The sequence below is a fragment of the Lepisma saccharinum genome, chromosome 24 (assembly GCF_977018435.1).
Source record: "Lepisma saccharinum chromosome 24, izLepSacc3.1, whole genome shotgun sequence".
NCBI classification, from domain to species: domain Eukaryota; kingdom Metazoa; phylum Arthropoda; class Insecta; order Zygentoma; family Lepismatidae; genus Lepisma; species Lepisma saccharinum.
Genome location: NC_139252.1, coordinates 24,423,666 through 24,432,933, shown reverse-complemented (window position 1 = coordinate 24,432,933; position 9,268 = coordinate 24,423,666). Strand labels below are relative to the sequence as shown.

The following is a 9,268-nucleotide window of genomic DNA, read 5'->3' as shown; positions in this document are numbered from 1 at the left end:
AGTGATCACTGTCACAATTGGCCCCTCTGCGTGTTTTAACGTCTATAACAGATGTGGCATATCTGCTGTTCACCAGAACATGATCTATCTGGTTTATGTATGTTCCGCCGGGAGCTCTCCAGGTATACAGTACTGTATTAATCTCCAACCATTCTCACTGGTGACTGAATGTAAAGAATTATTTCCTGCCACTTCTTTGACTTCAGATTCTCTTCCAATTTTTGCATTGAAGTCACCCATGACAAGTAGTATATCATGTCTACACTGTAAAAAGTTGACAGTAAAAAAAACGGTCCAAGACCGTCAATTCTCGCTGCCATCCAGATACCGTAAAAATTACGGTGACCGTAAATTTCTTTTTACGGATACCTGTATATTAAACGGTAATATACCGTAATTTTAACAAGTTTGTTTTTTAAAAAATACGGCATAATGCCGTAATTTAAACAATAATTGGCTGTATTTAGATGGAATACCTTTTTGCATAATGTAAAAAATGATACCTTTTTGGCCAGACAATGTCAAAAAGTTATTTTCACATTACATATTGATGATTGATTTTGTTCTGGCATAGGTATAAAATTTCCAATTTCACTGCCAATGTATGTGCTTAAAACACTCCTTGGCAGCACAGTTCATCGTTTTCCACGATACTAAGGCATTTAGAGAGAATTTTACATTTGCACAACACACAATTGATTTACGTACCCTTGCACAGGTCGACAGTAGTTAGAAAGTAAAAATTACCTGTTTAACTAGGGGGAAATACTGAACTACGAATTACGTATTAGAGTCCCCTTCTGGCTTCTGTAGTGGACTGGTGAGCTAACGTCCCATAAAGCTACACGTGCCAGGTATGAAACCCAGTTCATACATGAGTATCATTGTATTTATTATACCCATTCCGTCATTTATAATCATTATCACATTTAACCCAATATGCAGAAAGAAACAAAAATACCAAAATAATAATTACAACTTATAAATAAAATAGCATTTCTATGGCATGCACCAACTCCATAACCATCAATGTCATACATTTTCATTGGACAAAATTAACATGTTCTTGAAGGCAATGTTTTAATTATTTTATTAGATACTTCCAGGCCCTCTGATGGCACAATGCTATTATTCTTACCTTGTGATCGAGTCCTGAGTTCAATACCCTGGTGGAGGCATAATGCAATGGTTTGGATTCCACTTCAAAACTGTAGGTCCAGCCCCAATTAGCCTATCTGAACATAAAGTGGACTTGAAACTATACCTCTCCATTTACTACAATATGTATGTGTGCGCGAATGCATTGTAAGGATATGATACATTCACAAAGAAAAACAGTTATGAGGAAAAGGTGAAATATGTTTAAAATCCTTCCAAGCAAAAAACAAATTCTCAGTGTTTTCAGATATTCAGGAATCCTGTGAACATGGGCGTCCAGAAGGGGGCAAGGGGGGCCATGGCCCCTCCCTGGAAAATGAATGTGTACCTAAAAATTATATATTTCACACAATTTCATTTCAATCACAGTAATTTATGTTAATTATTATAAATTCGTTGAAGAAACATGATAATTTCAGACTGAAATATTGTTTTTTGAGAGGGCACCACTATTTTGGAGGAAAATATGTGTCCTTTGCCCCCCTGGAAAAAATTACCTTACTTGCCCCTCCCTGGAAAAAATTCTGCGGACGTCCATGCCTGTGAATAACATAATAGAAAGCAGAAAGAAAAACATAGCCCTCAAACCTTAAAATTTCAATGTTTTAGCATTTATGGAAATACATTTCCATAATGAGACTACTTTGTTAGTACAATAATTATTATTACTTAAATTAGGAAATATTACAAAAATATCTGTAATTGAACTGAAAAAAAATAATTTCACTTCAAGTTCCTCACAATGCAACAAGTAAATCACAAATTGCACTCATAAACACACACAATACTATAATAAGCCGAAGTTTTTCTGTAGGCAAATGATGAAAAGATTCTATCTCCTTGACCACATGAATTCTACAAAAGTCTGAGAAGTTCCTAGATCTGAATTTATTCTCATCTTCAGGGTAAAGGTAAAGAAGTAATTCTAGCCTGAAGATAGTGGCATTATTCTCAAAAGCTCAGAAACAGTTGCAGAACCCACTTGATCGATAGCCCAAGAGAATCAATTCAACATAAAAAATTAATAAATAAATAAGTAAAATAAGATTTTAAAAAAACCTGGATTTTACTGGCATTACTACCAATCTTCCATCCCTGCTATTGGTGCAATCCTCAAATACTTTTCAGTTTTAAAAATGGAATTTTCAAATGAGATATAATAATTCAAATAATATAAATAATTTATTCAAATCAACCAAGTACATAATTATAATTTACTTTTTATTTATTTTCACTTTACACTTGTTTCTTTGCATTTTGTCAAATAATTACTACATTGCACTTGTGCTTTTTTCTTCTTAACTTAGGACCCTTCTGCTGGATTAAATCACCTGGGAAGAAGAAATATACCATTAAGGAATTTGATACAAAACCAAATGCTATTGCAGCAGCATAAATTTAAAATTTCATTAATTCTCAAGTAACAGAATAACATTGTCAAAGGTGTTCAGTGGTGCGTAAGCTCAGTAGTAGTTTCCCACTGATACAGTTCCCTCAAAAAATAAATACATATGTGGAAAGGTGGCAGAAATTGTCACCATTCCATGAAGGCACATGGTTCCACATTATCTACTGGCTACAGTGGAGATGATGTGATCAGTACCATGTTTCAGCTGTCTCACCCCCTCCCTTCCCAGTTACCCATAGAGTAAACTAATTTGAAAAAGTAACTATACTAACTTAGCTACTAAGCCAGCCCTGGTTTATTTCAGTCTGTAGAGCAATGACATGGTATGCCAAAGAACTTGGTTTGTGTCCTGGTCAAGCCTGAATTTTCTTTGCAAAAATTTCTACGCAGTACATCTCCTATGTGAACCATGACAATCCAGTTAGTTGGATGTCTTTACTGCCATGAGACAATTGAAGTCTGCATTATGTCAGTTCAAAACAAGAAGAGAACTTCTTATGTACGTTTTTGCAAGTTTTCATTTTCAGTGTCATTACGAGTATTATTAAAGTGGTTAACAGAAAACAAAACTAAAATTCAAAAAAGCAATGAAACAAGAAATGGAGATACAATAACATGCTATACTGCAGCCTGCATGTTGAAATGCAATCATGAAAATATGTATTCCATATTTGTTTTTATTTGTAAAATGACATATATCATCATCATCATCAGTATTCCACCACGTTTTCCACATTTTTAGAGAAGTTTGCAGATTTCATCCATATATTTAATAGAAACATAATCCATATTTAATGGAAACATGGTCTCCACTTAACGTTTCATGAAATTTAGTGTATAGCTGTGGTAAATTATGGTATCACAGCACTGGTGGGGCCCAACTTCCACATTGTGCTGTGCCTTCATGTCATGGTGCATGATGGGCTTTACCTTACTTCCGTTCCGTGTGTGCCAAATCATATGGTAAACCCAGTACTGCATTCAGTGTTTAAACCATTCATCTTTTAGATCTAAGAGACAATACTAAGATGAGAAATGACCAATATTATGATTAAATAATAAATGGTACAGTGGGATGCACAAGTATTGGGTCAGCAAATTGTCCATAACAATTTTCATTCATATTTCTCTTGCTTCTTTCGTGTTTTTAGGGACTGACCTTTTATGTATGCAAGTGCTGGTGTAGAAATTTTCAGCAGCTTGTTTGACATTTTGTTTCATTCTTTTAAGCACTCATTTCGTAAAACAAGGGCAATAAACATGGCGATGGACAATTTACTTTGTAATTCTTATGCATCTCATTGTACAACAAACCACATCCATACTGACAAGAAGACTCAAACTCTGAATGTTTGGTGATTAAAGTATGGGTCTAGCACTAAAACCACATTGCCACTGACCCAACCACCTGTTTTATGCACTGAATTGATGTGAATATTTCAGGAGAATTAAAAATATTTGAACTACAAATTTGGAGCTTTTTAATTATTATGTGAAAGTTTGTGCAGTGTTCCATTCACACATGATACAACATACCTTTTGCCAAACTCCAATGTGTTGCATGCTTGAAATGGATACTGATATAGCATTTAGGAAGCCAAGCATTCTATCAATTCTTGCTCAATTGAAAGCATAATTTCCATGCATTCTATTAGGGACGATCCTGTAATAACAATAATAAATTTAAGAATCTCATTCAAAATATCAAATATATGAACAAAAAAAAAAACAACTTGCATTCAATACACGTAAGGGTTATTTCAAAGAATGTCAATTGGCCCACTTTTAAGGAAAGCCCACTCTGACCTTAAATAGTTACAGGAGTTTGTATGATAAATTGGCATCATTTTTTAAAAAAGTAGGCCCTGTGTGTTAGTATCAATTCAAGTAATTGTTCAATTCCATGACCCACTCTTTCCACATACAGCCATTCACATGGGAAGTAAAGGTAAAGGGATTGAATAATAGTTGTCAGAACACAAGATTGAAAACTTTCAATAACCTTTACCATGATTTATTTTATTTATTCTAATGGGAGGAGGGGTGGGTATTTTGTTGCTTCCGGTTCTAGTTGAAAACATGAAAAGCAACTTACTTGTGGATCTTGTCCAAAAGAGGTTCCAATGCAGTTTCTAGGACCTCCCACAGAAATTTCACAGCTCACTACCCATTGGCACAGTTCTTGGCATATCTTTTACTTTCCAGACTTAAAATCAGAATTTCTCATAAAAACCTGTAATTAAATGAATTTTGAGCATGAAAACCATAAATTATTAACAATTTTGAACAGGTTTAAACTTAATGATAACAATCAAACCATAAATTACCTAAATCTACTGTATTAAACTTATATTGTGTCATTGTTTTGATTACTAGAACTTTAAATCCAAATTTTGTCCAAAATTGCAATTCTTGCGAGAGAAAAAGAATTTTAAATCAGTCATAAGATACCTAATTACAGTTAAATATGCATGAATGCTAATTGTTGCAGTCATAAACAGTTTAAACTTGAAGGGAAATACAAAATAACACCAAGAACTAACATCTTTCATGTCAGTACCACTCAGTTTTTATGTAAAAGTGTCATTCTTGGAAAATGCCGCAAAACCGAAGGAATTTTGAATTATTACAAAAATTTTGCTTTTACTTCACATTGTTTGCTTAGAACTAGCAGAAGGATTTTAAGTGGATGCTCAATATGTTATGGAACATCCAAATAGTTAATATTAGTGAAAATCAATGTTGCCATCTTATTTTTTTAGAAAATTCCTCAGTGTTCCGCAAATAAAAATTTCTAAGTTTCAATTTTGTTTTCACATACAAAGTTAAATATAACACCTCCAACTTGTGTAAATGTACACTATTATAATTACTCATAAATTTGTATTTTTAACCATTCACTTGACATTTTGTCAAAATTATGTAATTCTACTTACCTAAATACAAAATTATGAATAAAATGAACAATATTGGGAGACCAGTTCTTCATTTATAAATCTCCCATGGGATTAAATACTTCTCAACAGATAACCTTAGCTAGATCAAAATATCTTTACTCTGATGGGGTCTAGAACCCAATATTGAATTTTACTATAATTTTGGGACTTTCAGATAAATTTCGGCTAATTTCCATGATTTTTTTTTTCAGTGTACAGGATAAGTGAAGGAAGGGGACAATTGAAGCACACCGTGTCATTTTTTTCCCGTAAAGCTTTTAAACCCTTCCCTGGAATTATTTATGTGTGGAGGTTCAGGATTAACAGTATCATTCAGTCACTACTGATGAAATCCATACAATTTCAGCCAGTACTTTTAGGCTGTTATGCCAGATGAATAGTTAGGTACGCTTGACTTTCTGTACCACCAAGTGAAAGTTTTTGCATTTTTTATAAAGATTAAGTTGTTTATGTAGCTTTTCTGCTGTTTTTAGCTCAGGGAAATGAGTTATGGTGAAGTAAAGTACCTAGTTTCCTTAGCCAGAAGCAGGGAAGCTCGAAGGCTTTGTGCAAGTGCACCCAAAATATTAATAATAAAAGTCAATAATTGAAAATAAATATTAATTTTACATTTTAAATGTATTATAAAATAAAGTAAATTTTACACGAAGGACTGAAAACTCACAAAACCAAAATAGAAGTGTAACTATTGTTAGTAGTGCTAAGTTTGGTGACGTTATCATTTGCACGTATTTTAAGCTATTTGAATGTGCATACACCAATTTTGACCAATAAAAAGTTGCGAAAGTACTCCGAGATAGGAGGTTTTTAATTTACGTGAGCTGTGGTTTGGGATCAAATATCGCGGTTGTTCGTGCTTTCCGCGCTTAGAAGCACATTATATGTTACATAAAACATCAAAACCTGTCAAGTAAGAAAAAATTGTACCTCAGAGACTGTTACTAAACATTTCTACCATCCGTAACTCAGCTATTGCAAGTTTCTGCTTTCAAAAATTTCTGAGTACTACTTGTAAACAACAGACACGCACTTCATATATCGTTTGCATACTACCTAATGAAAGTGACCGGTATTTGCAATGTGGTACATGTGATAAAGACATCGATGAATTTATATCTTCCACTACACAAGCAAATTGAATAAATGCACGTGGTTTTGGCTTCGTTGCATAGTACAGCAGTACAATAATAATAATATAGCACTAATAAACTGTGTTACAATGAATTTTCATTCCATTATGTTAAAAAATAAAAACATTATACGTACCTTGAGTTATGTAGATTTACTTTCCACGCAGGCATTCGAAGCACAACCATCGATAAAGAAGCACAACATAGCAACAAAAACATACGCTTCGGCCATGTTGGCCTGTGAAAGTTGACAAGCGACACAAATGCGCATGCGCGGCTTGGTCTAAAACGGTATGGAAGTATTTCCGATTCCACGGTCGAGTCCGTAAAATTTTTACGGTAGGATGTATTAAATTTCACGGTAACTTCTAACAGTGTACTTGTACTTTCATTTAACAAGTCCAACTCGTCATAAAATTTTTCCTTGTCCAGTTCTTCTGCATCCTCGTTAGGTGCGTAAGCAGAGATGATGGAGATGTTATAGAACTTGCCTTTAAGTCTAATTTTACACAGTCTGTCATTTACTGGTATAAATTCCATTAGTGATTTCCTAGCTTCTCTACTTATTATAAAGCCTGTACCCCTGTGTCCTCTGGTTTCAGCACCACTGTACAAAACTGTGCAGTTTCCCTTGTCTATCTGACCACTCCCCGGCCATCTTATTTCTTGCAGTGCCAGAACATGCAACTTATATTTTATAAATTCATCAACAATTTCTGGCAGCATACCAGCTTGTAGCATTGTTTGCACATTCTCGGTTTCAATAAGAAAAATTGGTATCGTCGTCGGCTTGTAATCAAGGGGCCCCTGGTTCGATACCCGGTGCAGGCGCAAGTGGCTCAATCGAATGTCACACTCTAAACTGTATGTCAAGTCACGATTAACCTTCCTGTACATAAAGTGAACATAAAACCACACTCAATTATCTCGGATGTCAAAAAGAGACAAATATAAGAAAGACGAACTAATAACACGACTGTTTTTAAGCTGAGCGAAAATGTGCTAGCTAGAGAAACGTCTTATCTTAATTATTAGGGAACATTATTGAATGTTTCCTTCCAAAAAAAAAAAAAAAAGAAAATTATGAAAATATGCACCATTAAACTTACACCCATATCAGTGATAAACTTCGTAAGCTTATTTGTAGCAGAGAATGTAGCGAGTTCTTGCAAGAAACAAAATTAATTTACTAAATTAATGTAATTGTGAAAAGGTAGTAAAGGATTTTATCATTATTTTATTGGAAGTATTAGAGTGCATCAGAAATAGAAATTATTCTAATAGTTCCTTGTAAATCACTTAATTAAGGTAAGTAAAAAGTATTAATAATTGTGCTGCCACCTACGGAGCAAAATAACAACAAAGTTTGATCTCGACAGTACTCGAAGTTAAAATTCATAGTTTGAGGGGGGAGATACGCAGTCGAGTGTGCGCAGTGGCGGTCATTAGAGGGGTGTGAGGGCAGTTTCACCTCACATTTAGCCACTTTTGGCCCCGCACTATGCTAACAAGGGAAACTAAACTTGCCCCTAGCTTTTGAACCCAATCGCTGCCACTGAGTGTGTGAATAGGTTGTAGACAAAAACAACTAATACATTCAAAATTTCCTCAATAATATTACATATTAATGTCAGTGTTTTCAGTTGAACGTAGGAGTTGCTGAAGGGGGTCGGAAGAAAATTAAGGGGCGCGCAATCACCTTTCGTGACCCCTGGTGCCGCCCCTTCATGGAGACAATGCAGTTGGCAGAAATAATTAGGAAGTAATGGTGTTTTGATTCGAAAATGTTGAAACCAATATAACTAAATGGCACAAAGAGGAAACACATCGTCCTTTCAAAAGAACAGGGTAAATAAATTAGAGCTAAGTACTAATTGTTAATTCGATGCAGAGAGAACATTTGGGGTTATGTACACTCATATTTACCGAAGGGTGTGAAGTTTCCGACATATTTCAATTTCAATAAACATTACAGTAAAAATTGCTCAAGTAAAGCACAAGTGTAATTATAGTGTTTATATTTTGGTTAATGGCGTATGTATGTATTCGATGTTCCTAGCTTCACCGATAAAAAAAAATGCAGAACATTCTTAACACAACACAGCAATACAAAACTTTATTAATTTACTCATTCAACAATGGATTTCAAATTCAGCATTAGTCATTTTACATTGAAATGTACAGTGTCTCTCAAAAGTTTTAGGACAACATTTTAATCTAGGCAACCCAATTTACACAAGGCGTTGGTGGGTTGCGTGTAGAGTTAGGTTCAATTTCAGGGTTGCCACATGCACAATAGATATTTGTGAAATACGCGAAAGAAATGAAAAGAAGTATTTTTGTATAAAATTATTAAAAATATCAATATTATATCGCATGTGACGAAATTCTTTCTAAAATAAAAGAAACTAGGTTTTCTAGTATTTCATCGCTGATGAGCCTAAGGAAAGGATAAGAGGTTAGAGGAAACGAAAGACGACAAAGGAAAGGAGAGGAGAAAGAGAAAGCGAAAGGAGAAGAGGAAAAGTAGAGGCGAGAAGAAAGAAAGGATAGACGAGGAGAGGAGAAGTAGTGAGAAGAAAGGAAAAATCGAGGAGAGCTGAGGAAAATGGAGC

At 34.5% G+C, this 9,268-nt stretch overlaps 1 long non-coding RNA gene across 1 annotated transcript; it reads right to left on the bottom strand.

Annotated features, from left to right (window-relative positions):
- Positions 1-2,321: 2,321 nt before the first annotated feature.
- LOC145978070 (uncharacterized) lies at positions 2,322-6,891 on the bottom strand. The gene is made up of 4 exons (XR_014440653.1): positions 6,790-6,891; positions 4,662-4,799; positions 4,103-4,229; positions 2,322-2,489 (listed from the first exon to the last, which is right to left on the bottom strand). It is a non-coding gene; the product is annotated as an uncharacterized LOC145978070 (long non-coding RNA).
- Positions 6,892-9,268: the final 2,377 nt, after the last annotated feature.